This window comes from Camelus bactrianus, chromosome X, assembly GCF_048773025.1.
Source record: "Camelus bactrianus isolate YW-2024 breed Bactrian camel chromosome X, ASM4877302v1, whole genome shotgun sequence".
NCBI classification, from domain to species: domain Eukaryota; kingdom Metazoa; phylum Chordata; class Mammalia; order Artiodactyla; family Camelidae; genus Camelus; species Camelus bactrianus.
In genome coordinates this window covers 22,730,025-22,748,966 of record NC_133575.1, presented here as the reverse complement: position 1 = coordinate 22,748,966, position 18,942 = coordinate 22,730,025, and the positions used below count along the sequence as shown (strand labels likewise).

The 18,942-nt window shown below is 36.6% G+C and overlaps 1 protein-coding gene, 1 non-coding gene and 1 pseudogene across 2 annotated transcripts in view; 2 read left to right on the top strand and 1 right to left on the bottom strand.

Moving 5' to 3' along the window:
- IL1RAPL1 (interleukin 1 receptor accessory protein like 1) overlaps positions 1–18,942 on the bottom strand; it is a 1,156,506-nt gene that overhangs the window by 480,834 nt on the left and 656,730 nt on the right. The window lies entirely within an intron of this gene.
- Positions 10,454–12,766, top strand: LOC105081185 (transcription factor SPT20 homolog pseudogene; annotated as a pseudogene).
- TRNAG-ACC (transfer RNA glycine (anticodon ACC)) lies at positions 16,812–16,885 on the top strand. Its single transcript has one exon. It is a non-coding gene; the product is annotated as a tRNA-Gly (tRNA).

Here is an 18,942-nt window from a genome sequence, read left to right as displayed (position 1 = left end):
GGATAAAGCAGTGAATAAACTAAGTACTTGGTTTTATGGCATGTACAGTCTATGGAGAGGAAATGGTGGGAGAAAGAATACTGTGCAAAAATCTTTATACAATACTACTTCGCACCCATTAGGATAGCTATTATTTAAAAAAAAAAAAAAAAGGAAAACTACAAGTTCTGGCAAGGATATGAAGAAACTGGAACCATTGTGCATTGCTGGTGGGAATGTAAAATGGTGCAGCTGCTGTGGAAAACCCATTTGGTAGTTCCTCAAAAAGTTAAACACAGAATTACCATATAATCCAGCAATTCCACTCCTATGTATATATGTAAAAGAACTGAAAGTAGGTACATAAACAAATACTTGTACACCAATATTCATAATACTGTTACTCACAAGAGCCAAAGGCAACAACTCAAATGTCCACCAAAAGATGAAAGGATAAACAAAATGCAGTAAATACATACAATAGAATATTATTTACACTTTAAAAGGAATGAAATTTTGATACATGTTACAACATGGACGAAGCTTGAAAACATTATAAGTGAGACACAAAAGGATAAATATTGTCTGACTCCGTTTATATAATGTACCTAGAATAAGCAAGTTCATAGAGATAAAAGTAGAAGTTACCCTTGGCTGGGGGAGAGGAAGGAATGGGGAGTTATTGTTTAATGGGTAGAGTTTCTGTTTGGGATGATGAAAAATTTCTGGAAAATAGGTAGTAGTGAGCAACACTGTGAATGTAATTAATGCCACTAAATTGTACAATTAAATTTTATGCTATGTCTTTTACAACAATAAAAAAATTAAATTTTACACTACATGGTTGACTCTCATGGTATGTGAATTATATCTCAATAAAGCTATTCATAAATCCTTGTATGCATTATCTCATTTAATCTACCTCTATGTAAGCTCATTTTACCCTCTCACTTTAAATACCAACTCTACATTTTGTCTCCTGTGTTTGTATATCCAGCTGTGACCTCTCTCTGAACTCTAGATTTATATATCTAGTTGCTTATTTATCATACTTATTTGAAAAAGAAAAAGTTACTTCCCACAAATAAATCTTTACTTTTACCCTTAAATCCACTCTTGCCTAGTCTCCCTTATCTCACTGATAGCCACACCATTCACCTAGTTGCTCAAGCAAAACAGGTAGAAATTCTTTGAAACATTAGTCTTACCCCAATGGAACCAGCATGATGCCATTGGGGGGATGACAAAAACTCAATAATTAAGGTAAATAAGATTTCAATGCAATATTTAATAAAATCAAATTAATACAAAAAAATCCATGGAAACAATAAGGCTTATAATCTTTTAGTGTACCACTCTGTTTTACATTTATCATATCAATTACCACTAATTGATACTTTCTTGATTTTATTTCTTTATATAGGTATATATTTTATCTTCCATACGGTGTAAGCACCATGAAAGAAGGAGTCTTATCTGTCTTGTTTAACTTTATTCCCAAAATATGTCCTCCATGTCCCAGGCCCTCCTGCCAACTGACTTTAAGGTGGGTTTTTCCAAGAGAGGACCTGTTGTTTCAGCTTCTGGATCTGGTAACATCACTTCCTTCATCTCTTTCCCCTCCAGACCTAGGAGTGGTTTTGGCTTACTGCTGTTGCTAACCCCTGGATTGCCTATGTCCTGCCATTTCAGGTCTTCTAACAAATTTATAGCCCATTCCCCATATTAAATTACCCCTACTTAACTGATTGTAATGAATTTGCTTTAGCTGACTAGCTCCTGGCCAATAAAATAGTTTAGGAAGCAAATATCTGAGTGTTTAATCTACATTGTACATAAATCCGTCAAAGTCTCCCAGGTGGTTAAAAAAGAGGTAAACAAATTGTATTTCTACATTGGCAAATATTATATATAATACTCTTTAAACATGGCACACTTATTAAGGTGCTTTTGCATTTTCCTATCTATGATGAAAGCCTTTCGTTCGTATATCTAAAGCAAAAAAGGGAGAAAAGAATTGAACTGTGAGTTAATTTAACTTAAAGGCAGAATTGGACTGTCTTGAGAAGAGACTTTTTTATTCTATAAGATTTATGTACATTTCACAATTGGTTTCTTTTCAGTACTTTTTAAGGCAATTTTAGTATCAGTTCCAGTCAAAAATAATTTTTAGGTTTTTCTGACTAGAAAGAAGAGTCATTAATCTGAATCATCCACAATTCAGTAAAAGAACAAATGGTTTAAATACCAGAAATCTAATAACATTACTTGGCAAAAATAGACCATTTTCTTTTTTTCTGAAAATGGTCTAATGAATTGTATTTCTCTACAAGTATAAACACTGTTAGAATGTGACAATTATACTACAGATTTTTGTCAACAAAGCATGGAGGAATAAAATACCTTAACTTTGCTGTCAGAACAAAATGCCATAGAGTGATGTTAGACATATGATTCAAAGTATTAAAAACAAAACATGAGTGAGTCTAATCTTTATCAAAATGTGACAAAGAATACAAGAAAAAGAGGATGTTTCCAAGAGCAGACGAATCCACTAACAAGCTGTGTGACCATAGAGAGTAACCTGTCTTCCCTGAACTTCAGTTACCTGATCATAAAATTGTAAGGATACGAACCTCATAGAGTTGTTGTCAGAAGTAAGAAACATCATGATATAAACATACTTTGTAATGACAAAATGTCACAGAATATGTTTCGCTTCTATTACTGTTATCTGCAGTGATGGTTTAACCCCTTAGACTGTCAACCTCACTGCCTTTCTGGAATCTTCTCACTTTTGCCTGATGTTGTTCCATATACTCTTCATTATTCATAATATTTCACCACTGGCTAACTATGAAATTTATATCGAGGTCACCACTTTTTAAAAGCTTAATCGCTTTTCCAGCAGCACCTCATAAAAGAGATAAATCACATAGCTCTTTATATTAATCTCCTTATCCTACTGCAAATATAGCCTTCTTCTAATTCTGTTCTCCAGATTCAACTTTTCATTTTTACAGAAAAGCTCAATAGGAATAGAACATCCTTTCTGGGAGTAAACTCCTATACATTTGAAATTCAGTTAAACTTGTCTCGTATTATTGCCAGAAAGAGATGCAGTCGATGTGAAGGCATCCCTCCATGCAGTAGGAGGGAGAAAAATAAATAAATAAAACACCATGAATGATGGCTTGTTATTAGCTCTGTCCTCTTTTCTCAGTTTTAGATGGATGAATCATCAAGGGGATTCCAGAACTGGATAGTTAAATATTTGAAGATGTCAACAAAGAACAGACATTTTGAAATTCAGGATTTTCAGAAGTATGGATCATGTGAAAAACACTTATCCCTAGCCAGAGGGGAGGTGGAATAATTACACGAGAGATGTTGTAACGGTCAGCTGTCAAAATACTTTCCTGTCAATTCTATAAGATTATTTCTCATGTTCTCACAGGAAACAACTGTTACAAAGAATTGAAAATGGCTCTATTGCATGCATGATTTCCAGTTACAAAATCTGTTTCTTCCTTAAAAGTCCATTATGATAATAACAAGTGAAAAAAAGGAGAGAGAACTCTTACGGAATGGAGGAACTCAACCATATTATATTCAGTCTTATTGGGATACAGGGTTTTCCCAAATTATTCTTTATACACATGAAAAATATCATAATGATTAACCAGACATCTTTTCCTTGAGTGTTTTCTCAAAGCTACAATTTATGCATCAGCATTGTAATCATTTCCACTCTCAAAACCTTTCTGTTTACTAGTCTATTAAATACAATTGTAATTGACCACTTTGGTGGCTAATTTGCAAAAGCTATTACACTGCTTCTGGCTTCTGGTTTTCTTTACTAATATGGATTTATTTGGAATCCAAATTGTACAAAGCATCACTGCACAGTTTGACTTTGCAGTTACTGATGTTTTTATTTACCACTTATTATGTCTATAATATATAAAACGCAAAACATAAATAAGTCATTAATTTGAATTGTGGCTTTGGGTATGTTAGTTTCTCATTTGTCGAATAAAGTTCACATGATGGCTTACATCCTTTCCCAAAATTCCAAAATAACATTATTGTTAATATAATTATGCAAGTTATATTTGCCTAATCCATGAGTGCATTATTGAGAGATTTTACACAGAGGTATTCTTTGTTCATGTGCAGGGGTGTGTCCTTTGTGTCTACCTATGACTTAACTCTTTCCTTTCACTAATAAAAATATTTCAGTGGTAGTGTAAACTACTCTCCTCACTTTCTCAACAGAGACTCATCCTTTTCTCTACTATGGTCTCAGTTTCCTCATCAGTATATCTAAGAAAATGTTGTTACACGGGTTATCAATAACCTGGCTTTCAATCATCATCTGGTTTGAGCACAATATGACATTTAATTTCATTTATGTCCATTCACTTTGAGTTTTTATTAAAGGGTATTTCCCTGGTTTTCCTTTTGTGCCTTGATTGATTCTCTCATGTCCCCTTAAATGCCAGGATTTCCCAAGGTTTTTGTCCTTGCTATTCATTTCCTCTTAAGTGCTTTTATGTTCCCAAGTGATATTCAGAATGAAATATTGCTGCCTGGACTGATGGATCACAGTTGTGTGCTGGTGGTGTACACAGTAACAGAGCAAATGTTGAACTTTAAAAAAAAAAGTTGAAACATAAATAAATTAGTGAGTATATGCCAGTGGTGGAAAATTCCCATCTATGAGCTCCAGCCATCCTGAAGCCAATCCTGGGGGCAAATCTTATTACCAGGTTCTTTGTTATCCATAGAAATTGGACCAATTAACACCTCAACAACTATGTTTGAGACTGCTTGTTTCCTCACACCTTCAACTAACCTAGTAAGCTACAAAGTGCTTTCATCTATGACAATCTAATAGGTAAAACTACAGTATTTTATTTTAGTCTTAAATTGCAATTCTGTTATTTGTGATGTTGACTATTTTTCATATACTTAAATAGTACTTGTATTCCTTATTTTGTAGACTGTCATCTTGATTTTTTTTCCTCTTGAGTTAATGATCTGATTTTCATTAATTTGTAGGAGGCCTTTGAGGCCAAACTCTAAGATGGGAAATACTGAGAAATAATTTGAGACCAGGTAGATAAGAGCACTGCTTGCTGGGAAATCAAAAGAAAGGACCATACAAAGAGCACAGGACCAGAGGTGGTCATCCCTTCTCAGTAAGAGTGAAATAACTTTGAGAGGAAACATGTCCTTTGAAGACTTAGTGGTGAAGGGAAAAAAAGGAACTGAATGAAGATAAGGGGCTCTAATGAAAGAAGATTGTGACATAGAATCAGAAGAAATCAGACTTTCTGAAAAAAAAATGACTTAAACATAAGACAGGATACACTGGACCTCCTGGAAGAGAATATGTGCGGAACGTTGTCTGACATACATCTCGGGGGTGTTCTCCTGGGGCAGTCTGCCCAGGCAACAGAAATGGGGGCAGGAATGGACGAATGGAACCTAACTGGGCTTGCGGACTTCTGCACAGCGAAGGAAAGCATGAGTAGGACAAGGGGACAACCTACAGAATGGGAGAAAATTTCTGCAAATGAGACCGACAAGGGCTTGATCTCCAGAGTGTATGGGTAGCTCATACGACTTAATAAGAAAAAAACAAACAACCCAATCCAACAGTGGGCAAAAGACCTAAGAAGGCAGTTCTCCAGAGAGGAAATGCAGGTGATCAATGGGCACATGAAAGAATGCTCTGTGTCACTAATTGTCAGAGGAATGCAGGTCAGAGCTGTGGTGAGGTGTCGCCTCGCACCGGTCGGGGTGGTCATCATTCAGAAGTCTACGGATGACAGGTGCTGGAAAGGCTATAGAGAGGGGGGAACCCTCCTACGCTGCTGGTGAGAGTGTGGTTTGGTGCAGCTGCTGTGGAGAACAGTATGGAGATTCCTCGGGGGACTGGGAATAGACTTACCATATGACCCAGGAATCCAACTCCTGGGCGTATATCCAGAAAGAGCCCTACTTCAAAATGACACCTGCACCCTAATGTTCATATCAGCACTATTTACAATAGCCAAGACATGGAAGCAGCCTAAATGTCCATCAACAGATGACTGGATAAAGAAGAGGTGGTATATTTATACAATGGAATAGTCTTCAGCCATAAAAACTGACAACATAACGCCATTTGCAGCAACATGGATGTTCCTGGAGAATGTCATTCTAAGTGAAGTAAGCCAGAAAGAGAAAGAAAAATACCATATGAGATCACTTATATGTGGAATCTAAAACAAAACCAAACAAAACATATATACAAAACAGAAACAGACTCATAGACATGGAATACAAACTTGTGGTTGCCAAGGGGGCCGGGGGTGGGAAGGCACAGACTGGGATTTTAAAATGTAGAATAGATAAATAAGATTATACTGTATAGCACAGAGAAATATACACAAGATCTTATGGTAGCTCACAGCGAAAAAAAATTTGACAATGAATATGCATAGGTTCATGCATAACTGAAAAATTGTGCTCTACATTGGAATTTGACACAACATTGTAAAATGACTATAACTCAATAAAAAATGTTTCAAAAAAATAAAATAAAATGTACAATTTGTTACATAATATCACCACAACCACAACTAACAATGGCATCATAATGGCAGCAAAATAAGGTGATCTTGAAATATGAAATCAATTAAGCCATGCAATCCCCCTACCCTAGCCCCTTCAAAGTGTCTTCTATTATTGGTTCAGGAGGGGAAAAGCCCAAAAAATGAAAATTCAGTGGATAAAACCACTGCAAAACACTTCTGCACACATACATGTCCACACTTGCACAAAGCAGAAGGAAATTTTAACTTGACACTCCAACAGGAATTTTATACTTAAATAATCAATTGCAGAATTGGAAGAAAACTATGAATCATAAACTCTTTTTAAAACTTCAAAGACAGAAGAACAAACAACATGAAGATATGAAAAGAGAGCTAGTCAAACTCAGGAGAGACAGGAAATGAACAAGAATTAAACTACAAAGTGCCTATGGTAGGCAGAATTTCTAAAATGGCCAGTGAAGGATGGTCCACTCTAATTCTCGGAACATGTAGAAACGGTGAGTTAGCATTCTTGTTATTATGGGACGTTTTGTGGCACCATGACTTAGTCATCCTGGATTATCCACATATGCCCATAAAGGCATAGAGCTTTCTCCAGCTGGTGGCAGAAGAGGAAGTCAGAGACATGTGGAGCATAAAAAGGATTCAACATGTCATCACTGGCTTAAGGATGGAGGAAGACACTTGCCAAAGAATGTGAGCAGCTTTTAGGAGCTTAGAGTGACCCCTGACTGACAACCAGCCAAAAAAAAAAAAAAAGTGAGGGGGAACCTTAGTCTTATAACAAGAATCTGAATTTGGCCAACTACTGGAATGAGCTTGCAAGTGGATTCTTTCCCAGATCCTCCAGTTAAGAGCCCATCCCAGACAAACTTGACTTTGGACTTATGAGACCAAACTGAGCATGCTTTGTATTTTGACTTGCAGAACTATGAGGGAAAAAACAGGTGTTATTTTAAACCACTAAGTTTATGGCAATTTGTTATGGCAACAATACAAAACTCATACAGTTCCCAAGGGAGAAGAGGTATAAACATAATTAGCACAGGGTCATAAAGGATAGAACAGGAAAGAGACAATAAAATAAAATAATATAAAAAGCTTTAGAAAGAACATGACAGAAAAGGCAGAAGAGATTATCCAACATACTTATAACAGAAATCCATAAAGGGGAAAAAAAGCATATCAAAGGAAGAGAAGAAATATTTTAAGACAATAATTCAAAAAAACTTTGCTGAAATAAAAGCTCTGAATTTACATATTATAAAGACCCATGATGTACCCAGGAACACCGACAAAGTATGGTCAATTCCACGAAATAGCTTAGTAAAACGATTACACTTTAAAAATGAAGAAAATGTCCTCTGAACCTTCAGAGAAAAAGGCCAAGTTGCTTACATAAAGAAAACACAAAGCACAACAAAAGCAGAGCACCAAATTCAAGAATATAAAGGAAAGGACAGTATGAGCCAAGAAGAAACAGTATCTCAGAAAATACTATACATACAAATAAGAGAATGAGAATTTTACAGAAAAGGTGAAGAAAGATTTGCAGAAATTTTGGTAGTAAGCATACTTAATTGAAAATCTGGAACTAAAATAATGGCAGTATTAAGGTTGGAGGAATGATGCATTAATGGTGTTTGTTCTGCTAAAGTAGAAATAACATGACTAAAAAGTGCAAAGAGAAGGAAGAAAGGAACACAGAGTAAAATGATTCATTAGCACATAGGTGGGAATTAAAATATTCTTTAGAGTTGACATTATAGTACAAACCTAAGAAAAAAGAGGACTGAATAATTACATAAAGGTATTAGTATAAAGATAACTTATGAAAACCAAAAAAAAAAAAAAAAAAAGACAAAATACCAAATAGAATGGCAGAGCTGTAGGATCTCTTTTTATTAAGGACATTAGAACTTTTTGAAGTATACTGCCAATATTTTCCCCCAGTTTGTTATTTACCATTTAATTTTATTTTGTTTACCATGCAGGTTGTTTTTTATTCTTTTGTAGTAACTGTATCAATCTTCCATTTTATACTTTCTGGATTTTGTTTCTTTTAGAAAGACCTCCTCCACTCTGCAATTATACAGATTTTTAAAATTCTCCAATATTTTCTTCTAGTAGTTTTACAGTGTCATCATTGATTCATTTACTTTTACAGAATTGGTAAGAAAGACAAAGGTATATATTTTTTCAAACAGATTCATTTTTTTGCCAATATCATTGAGTGAAAACAAACTTTTCTCTGCTGACATGTGATGCCACTCTTATTGTATAACTTCTGTGTTTGGGGAATTGTCTCTTAGATCAACTGTTCAATGCACCAGGAAGATACTGTTTAATATTATATAGGTAAGGCAGTCTCTTAACATTACTTATTAGTTACAATAACTTCTTCACTGTCCTTGGTGCTTATTTTTCTGTAAACTTTAGAACTATATTGACTGATTCTAATGGGCAGCAGCTTCATGAATGATTCGTTTTGCTTCTAAGTAATTTATGCAATACATTTGTGGAAAAAAACTCCAAAATATACATGTTATCTTGAGATGATATCCTGTTGGGCACCTGCCACTAAGTTTCCTATCAATGTTTCCAAATACTCTTTGGCTTTTAGGGGTAGCTTGGTAGGAAAATGGAAAGAGGTCAGGCTTTGGAGTCAGAAACATATTTATACATTGCTTCAACTGTTTACCATTCTGTAACCTTGTTACTGTTAGCCTGTTACTTAAGTTGGCTGAGTATCAGTTTCTTCATTTGAAAAGTGAGAATAAAAATGTCTGTGTTGCAAATTTCCTGGAATATTAGATAAACCGTATTTTGAATAATTCTGAAATATGCCTGACTCTTAGTGGGAACTCTCTGGAAATAACTTCAAATATATGTTGACAACTTCATCTATAGCTTCAATCTAGAGTTCTCTCCTAACTTCAGAATTGCCATGGCTTGATTCCATTTATTTATCTGGTAAATTTCTATTCATCCTCTAAGAAAGCTCAACTATCACCTCCTTTGGTAATAGTTTTTCTCATGTCTCCATGTTTAGCACTTCCTCTCCTTTATCGATCTGTCCAAAAGTCTATGATTTGTGGTGTATTCTATTTATCTGATTACTTATTTGCCTCCCCAAGGAAACTGTGAACTCCTCCACAGCAAGTCACTGGTCACTGGTTCTACTGTCTCAATTCTAACATATTAGTCCCTTATAATCATCCTGACAAGTATCTGTTGATTGAACATAATTTTTATGAGGAGGGGAGCACCTAGAACATTTCTATTTTGTATTTTTCTATTATTTGTTCTTCATTTTACAAAAGCAAAAGGATAAAAAAGATAGTATTGTATCAGCCTCTTAAAAATAATCTTTGTCATTATTTTGTAAAACTGCATGGATGTCCGGCCCAACTCACCAATAGGAAGCACAGGCAGGAGAACAAAAAGCGCAGACCGCTTGACGGCGCGGGGCCCCGCCCCGCCCCGCCCCGGGGCGGAAGAGTCAGGCGCCCCGCCCCGCCCAGCCCCGGGCAGGAAGAGTCAGGCCGAGGGTGCACGCAGGCGCACAGAAGGCTCTGTGACGGGCCACATTGACTTCCGGCCTAGCCAGGGGCAACGGCGAGGCTGGGCCTAGCACAGAGGCCGCAGCCCTTACAGACACAGGTATTTTCACAAACTCACAAGATTTTTGTGTACTGCTTCACTGGAGGCGGGGTTTCTTGGTGCCCATATTGAAGTTAGGCTTGTGGCTCCCCTGTGGAGTCAGGGCGTTTTGCGAACTATACTTTGATGTTAAAGACACGACTTTCATCCCACTTCATCAATTAAAGTTTTCTCTTCTTTTACGGTCCGTATTTTACACCATAATGCAACAGGCTTTAGAACAAGCTTTGGAGAGGGCTGAGTATGTCATTGAAAGCGCCCAACAGAGACCCCCTAAAAGGAAACACTCATCTAGTGGGCAAACGTCTCTCTATGAAAAACTTTATGACATTTATGTTGAAGAATGTGAAAAAGAGCCTGACATTCCGGAGGAATTACGAAGCAACGTGAACTTGTTAGAGAAGCTTGTTCGGAGAGAGTCGTTGCCGTGTTTGGTGGTCAACCTGTACCCAGGAAAGGAGGGCTATTCCCTGATGCTCAAGGGAAAAAATGGATCATTTTCAGAGAGCATTCGGCTGCCTTATGAGGAAGGGGAATTACTCGAATACTTAGACGCAGAAGAATTATCCCCTGTTCTGGTGGATCTCCTGGAAAAGTCCCAGGTTAACGTTTTTCATGATGGGTGTGTCATAGCTGAAATCCGGGACTACAGGCAGTCCAGTAACAGGGAACCTCCCGGTTACCAAAGCAGGCATATTCTCTTACGTCCTACGATGCAGACTTTAGCCTGTGATGTAGAGGCCATAGCCAGCGATAACCAGAAGTGGACCCAAGAGGACAAACTTTTGCTTGAGAGCCAGCTGATCTTAGCCACAGCTGAACCACTGTGTCTAGACCCTTCCATATCAGTAGCCTGCACTGCCAACAGAATGCTCTATAACAAGCAAAAGCTGAACACTCTCTCCATGAAAAGGAACTTCAAGAGGTTTTCTTTGGCCTCTCTGAATCAGGAGCAAGAGCTTTCCCAGTGTCCACCTCCTCGTGAGCTAGGAGTATTGGCTTCTTGCAAAAAAATAAGAGAAACTAAAACAGGTGAACATCATGACCTCAAAATTTTTAAAGCAGGGAACTGTGCAGATATGTGGAAACAAATACCCTGTGACTTGGCTGTACCTTCTGAAGTGGATGTAGAGAAATACGCTAAAGGGAAGAATTTTGTCACATATGATGAATCACAACCAACAGTCTGGCCAACCCATGAGGTACAAGATGGTTCTGTATTTGGATGTGAAGATGGCGATCAGTCTCAAACAACAATGCTCCCTTTCATGCAGTCACTTAACGATCCACTTATCTCTGGAAAAAGAAGGTCATGTAAAAAAGTCAGACATACAAGACAACTGTCTCACCCCTATTCCTCCAGAGATGACCATTATAGTTTCATGCCCAGGCCAAAGACTGATGTCGGTAAAGTGGTCAGTTGGTCTGAGAAAATGGTCCAGAACAGCATCCAATGTCCAGTCCAGATGTCAACCAGCTCCAGTGGCTCAGCCAGTCTCAGGCAACCTTCTCCAGGGAAAGAACCAGAACAGCCTAAGACTGGGTATGTTCAGTCTTCAGTGCTAGGCAAGGGAGCCAAACATCCACCTCCACCTACAAGACTTCCCTCAAGCTCAGCCAGGAGTTCCTCAGGTGACAGTTTTACTTCACAGCAGGCAAGCAGCTCTCATGCACCTCCATCTCCTGCCCCTGCTCCTAAGACACCAAGTCTTTCCAACAAATCCTCTCTGGAGGTGAATCCAGCTAGCATGCTTCCTGCCACAGCCACGTCCACGTCCACTGCAGGTTCACCACAAAGGACACAGGTTTCGGCCAAATCCTCTGGCCTGAGTGTCACCAAAGTGGCACGCCCTACATGCAGAGGCCAGGCCTTGAGGAGAGGCTCCAAGCCTGTGCAGGACTCCACCAGGGGGGCCACAGCTCCTGTAAGAATCCAGTCCAGCCACCTGCCAAATGCACCACCCATGGCACCGCAGGCTCCTTCTCAAGGAGGTGTTCAATTTATTTTTAAAAATGCTTCCAGTGTCCAGTCCTTAGGTCTACTCCAACTACCACCAGGTTCACTCATTTTGAACACCCAGCAGCAGGCCCCACAGCAGCCATGGCTCTACCAGGTGATTCCACAGCAACAACTTCAACAACCCACCACTTTGCATCCTCAACAGCCAGTGCCACAGGCCATTGTACAAGGTCCTGTCACTCAGAGTATGGCCTTACCCACTCAACAAGCCATGCTCCTTAACCTCAACAGAGTGGAGAGTTTTCTGCAGCCCCAGGCAGTTATGCTGCCTCAGCTGGGCTCTGTCCAGAGCCAACCTGGGCCCAGCCTCCCTCAGCAGAGATTCCAGCTCTTCTCTGCCTTGCAGCTGCAGCCACAGCCACAGCTGCAGCTACAACCAATACAGTTCGGAATCTTGCAGTATCCAGTGGCTGTGACCACAGTAGCAGCCCAAATGGCTCAGCCACATCCACCAAGTGAGCATACAGAAAGCCAGTCAAAAGGTAAAATGTCCTGAGGCTTGCATTACTTTTTAATCTTAAAAAAAAAAACCCAACAATGCAAGAGCATTGGATTGAAGGGGTTCTGAGTTTTTACTTCATTTTTGTCTTTCATTTCTGAGTATTTTACATTGTGAGGCGTACCAAATATACAAAAGTACAACCCTATGCATTTTTAAAAAAACAGGGAAATGATTTATTGAAAAAAAAAAAAAAAGAATGGACTATGGATCTAGCCACCATGAGGTCAAAATCCCCACTTGGCAACTGAGTAACCTTAAGTCTATTTCCTAACTTCTCTGAATCTCCATTTCTTTGTTTATAAAATGTAAACACTTATATCTACTTCTTAAGTTTACTGTCAAGGTTAATGTAAGTAAAATGTATTGAATACTGAAATTCAAATTAATTTTAAATTAATTTTAGTTAATAAAATATTAAATATTTGAAAGAAATAAGCATAAGTACTTAAGCTGAAAATAACCTATAGTAATAATATTACTGCAAATGATAGTTCTGTTACATTACATAGAAGTCAAACTTAGAATCAATTGCAGATAATAGGTTTTCAAAGTATATGTAATTAAATACATATTATTATTATATATTCCTTAGGTTTGCAAATTATACATCTATATATTATTATTATAATATGTGTATTCCTTAGATTACTTATATTTACATATTCTGTACTCTTTATATTTCTATATTCCTTAGGTTTTTAAATTATACATATATATGTGTGTTCCTTAGGTTCCCTCTATTTACATATCCCTTAGGTTTTCAAATCCCACAGATATAATTAAATATATATTATTATATATTCCTTAGGTTTTCAAATTGTAGAAATAGATATAGATAGACATAGATAGACAAATTTTAATCCTCTCTTAGTAAACAGTAGCCCTTTTACTCTTAGTAGATGCACCACATGGTGAATTCTTTCTCTTTCTGATAAAACTGGATACGTTAGGCACTTGTAATTTGTTCTTCAGTAATTGAGGGATGATTTGGATATATGACTCAATATCATTTGCCAGATAATATTCTTCAAATGCATTATTCATGTGGTGCTTATTATTTTGCAAACACTTCATAACATACAAATGCCCCTGCTGTCTACCATTCATCTTGCTCCTTTATTCTGTCTCAATTATTTTGTCCCCATCAGACAAGATAACAATCACGAGAGAGAAAAGGTAAAAGCTTCTTGACTTAAAATGGACAAGTGAATGAAAAATGGTAAGTTTAGATGAACTGATGAAACAAATGACAACAGGCAATTATAGGAAAAGGAATGAATAACTGTGATACTAAGGTATCTTTAAGTATACTTGCTAATTACAAATGATTTCTGTGGCTCCTAAACAATGTATTTTAGAGTAATAATGTAAAGTAAGAAATTAAATAGCTAGTTCAAATGCCCTCCTCCCCCAAATACTTGAGTAAATTCATACATGTGGATAATACTTTCAAAATATTTTATATGTAAAAAAAAAATTATATCAGTCAAAAAAGTCATCTTCCCGGTTTTCTGGAATTGAAGGTTGCTTGAAAAGAATGAGATACTGAAAAATATCAGAAAAATATATTTGTTAAACAGTTATTTTCGTTGAAAGATTTTATTTTATTGCACTGATATTTGCTCCTTGAGGCATCCCCTTGGATGACTAGTAAACATCTTTCACTTAACATGCCCAAATATGATGGCATTCATCTTTTCCCCAAGCCTATCAGAACCTTTACTATTTGATATTAGAATAATTCACAAAGTAACTGAATTAATTACCAAGTAATTTTAAATAATTTAAAAAAATAGAAAATCTCTTTACATATCCTTATCATCCCTGACTACTTCTGTTCTAACTTGTGAACTTTGAGGGATTCTTAGAGAAATTCTCAGGCTTCTTAACAGCTGAACCACCACCCAACTTAAGGAAATAATATGGAAAATCTGTAGATAGAATGGGTCCAGAAACTAGCAAATGGATTCATCATAAAATATTTTCATCTGTGACATTTCTGACCATGTCACACTCCTTTGCTTAATATCCTTCCCTGCATCTGCATACGCTGTGAAATCAAATTCAAACTATTTCGCTTGACTATATGGGGTTGTTTTTAACCAGGATTTGGTCTGTCTCTCTTCCCCATTTCCTACCACTTCCCCATTCACATCTGTGGCTTTGGCAGTACTTAATTATTGGTGCTCCCGATGTGCCATATTCGTCTTCACTTCCCTGTGTTGGTGGAGACCCTCAAGCAAGAACTCCTTGCCATTCTCTGCATATAGCTTAGTACTCAGCCTAAGAACTACCCCTCTGTATACAGTCTATTTGCATATCATCCTTCATTACAGCACATTTCAAACTATTTCACAGAGTTATTTGTGAATCAAATATGGTAGTAAAAATTAAAAAAAAATAAGAATTAAAAACATAAATTAATATAAATGTCCTTTAAAATTTTTTTTTATGTTTTCATAGATTGTATAACTTTGCATGTATTTATATAGCGTTAGTACTTTTATCTGAATGGTTAAAATTTTACTATATATAATTACAAACATACGTAATTTATATTTTCTGCATTGAATGTCATAGTTGTCTTTTTAAAACATCAAAAATACAAAATGGAAACTATTATTGTAAAAAATAATATATATAAAATAATAGTATCTTATAAGTATTTAAGTGTAATTTAACTTTAAGCAGAGGTTAAGATAATTTTAAGAAGTAAGAAAATTAAATACAGCTTTTTTGTTTGTTTTCTTGGCTTTGAACCAAGGAAATAGTCTTCAATTCATTATTCAGTCATAGGTTATTTTGATTAACATAAAAGTTCTCTTTTACAAAATTCCAAGGCCAAAGGAACAGGAAGACAACAAATCAATAAGATACTCTTTTTTATTTCCAATCACCTCATTTCTTTTGCATTTGTATTTCTTAGAAGTTTTGAATGTGGGGCATATCCCAATGTATGCAAATAAGACAGCATTCTCCTGTCTCTTGTTTCCTTGTTATTGTGCCATGTGGTAAAAACAGTCTGATGGAGTCTTATTAGATTGGAAAGCTATGTTTGGGATGACAGGGGTTAAAAACAGAGGTGGTGGGAAAATGGGGAGTTGTTCAGTGAGTAGAGTTTCAATTTCACAAGATGAAAAAGTTATAGAAATTTGCTGTACAACAATGTGACTCTACCTAACAGCAATGAACTGTATACTTAAAAATGGTTAAGGTGGTAACTTTTATGTTGTGTGTTTTTTACCACAATTAAAATTTTAAAACAACAATATAACAGTTGTGGCATACAAAATACTTCATTTTCAGGGGCCCTAGGGGAACCTCAGACACCTAAGCGCTCATAGCATGGTGGTAAGAGCACAACCCTCTGGAGCCAGATGGTCTTAATCCCAATACCTGGCTCTGCCACTTACTGTGAAACCATGGGTAAGTCACTTGACCTCTCTGTGCCTCAAGTTTTCCATCTGTAAAATGGAGATATTTTATAGGACCTTTTTCACACAGTTGTTACAAGGACTAAAGAAAATAATATTTGTAAGCTGCTTAGACATTCCATAAAGGAAATTATCCAGAATCACTGAAATGGAGCAGTTATTCTCACTAAATTTAGAGGATATGTTTTTATCTAACAATACAGACTATCTGGCATATGTACAATCACTCTGGTGAGCAACAACTTGGAAGTGGTCCTAATTTTCCAGTGCAAATGAGTGAGATCTGCATTATCATTGACTTATCAAATGATAATGGCATCAGTTTTCTGATGCTCTGGACACAACCAACAAATGGTAATTCTAATATAAGCCCCAAATCAAACATCCCAACAGAAGATCCTCTGAATTGCAAATTAAGTTGCCTCACACATGCCCAACTGCACATAGCCTGTTTCAATATAGGTGACTGAGGACTTCATGTATTTAATGACTGATGATTCCCCTAAGCTAAGAGGGAGAACGCCAGTGAGCATACAGTGTTTCAGAGTGGAAGGGAGCCTATGGGTACAGTTGTAGACACTAATCAAAACCAGCAATGCCCTGGGGGTAGGGTATAGCTCAGTGGTAGAGCACGTGCCTACCATGCAGGAGGTCCTGGGTTCAATCCCCAGTACCGTCAATAAATAAACAAACAAACAAACTTCATTACCTTCCCTCCCACATACCCACAAAAACCCAGCAATGCCCAGCCACTCACCTAAAATGCTTAACAGTGACTATGAAGGGGTTGCCATACTTTGCATTCATTCATTCACAAATATTTACTAAGCACCTATTACAGGACAGATGTCAAAGCCCTAAAGACACAGCAGTAAATGAGACAATGTCCTTCAAAAACTTATAGTCTAGTACATTAAGAACAAATAAATACTAACTAAGTGGAGACAACTCTAGCTTGGCTTTCAAATCAAATCGTACTGATAAAGCACAATTCATGCATTAACCTTTTAATTTTTTAAATTACATTTCAAGACTCTACGGCATCCAGTGATAATTTTAAGAAACATTGCAATTTAGGATTTAAAATGGAAATAGCAAAAGACTTTCAGATGCAGTGTTGACATAATATCACTTTTTTATCACTTGCCCTCATTTTAGCTTAATAAGCTCTCCTGGCTCTCATCTTTTAATGTTTAATCCAAAGCAATTAAACTGATATGCAAATGCCATCTTCATTGCTTTAAAAGTGACACTTAACGCAATTTCATTATAATAGGCAACTGGAATGCTTGTATAATGATCAGCTCATTTTTATTTTTAAAATATATGCTTTCCTTGCAATGCATGCTTGTAAATAAAATGTCCATATACACAAATTTTACTTGATGAATGCCATGTGGCTAATATTTATCTTGTATACTGAACAGGAAATACATATCATGTGTATTTGTACTTAAAATCTTGTTACTTTTTTGCTCAGTCTCTAAAGAAATGAGTATTTTAGCTAATGAATTATATTGTACAAGATCAGCAGAAAATGAACAAAGAGTGCATGTGTGTGTGTGTGTGTGTGTGTGTGTTTAAGGTAGTCAATCTTTTAGAATTCAGTTCTAACTAGGGAATCAGAAGGTTATAGTGGAAATTTCAAATACACTTTATGAAAATAGATTCAGGTAGTTAAACTTTTGCAGTAGGTTGGTTGTATTAATGGACCCAGTTCTTCACTCCTGTCTGTACCCAGACCGTTTGCTATGTCACCTCCACTCTGCATTTGAGTCCATCATGTGGCTTGCTTGGGCCAATCGGATGACAGAAGTCAGGAAGTAGGGACTTAAATCAGTAGTTACACATCTCTTCTTTTTTTGTTGCACTTCTGCTGTTGACATGAGAACATACCTGAGCTAGCCTCTGGAGGATGAAAATGTCACTGAGCTAGATTCTAGCTTCCCCAGTTATTCCATTGGAGGCCATCCTAAATCAGTCAGCAAGGAGTTGACTTCCAGAGAAGAGGTTAGCTGTTGCTGGCTAGGTTTAGGAGATAGTATACTTTCTCATCTCTGAGAGTCATAGTTTTATCATCATCAGTTGAAAAAAATGCATTATGTAGGATGGTGCATATCACTGTCTTAAGATTTAATGAATTTTCCATTAAGCATTATTGACATATATTCAATAACACCCTTAAAAACTCAGAGGCTTTAGAAAGATACTCTGTTAAGAAAAAAGAAGTATCAGAATTTGAACATTTATTAAAAGAAAACACTTTTCAATTATAAAAGCCTTGGTCTAGTAGCTGAAAAAATATTTGATGGGCATATTAATAATATATGCATATTAATCCCACACATTCACTCAATAAATATTTATTGAGAAACTACTATGTGTTACTCTTTGTCTAAAGTTCTGAAATATAAAATAGGATTAGCTTTTTAAGTGTTTTGATTGGCAAACTCAAATTAAAAAATCCTTTTATGTTCATTAATAGAAGAGCAAGTTGAATCAGAGTAGCAGTTGAGTTGAGACGTCTTTTAAAAAAATGAACATAAATACAAAACAAAAACAGACTCATAGACACAGAGTACAAACTTGTGGTTGCCAAGGGGGAGGGGGTGGGAAGGGACAGACTGGGATTTCAAAATTTGTAGATACTGACAGGCATATGCAGAATAGATAAACAAGATTATACTGTATAGCACAGGGAAATATATACAAGATCTTGTGGTAGCTCACAGAGAA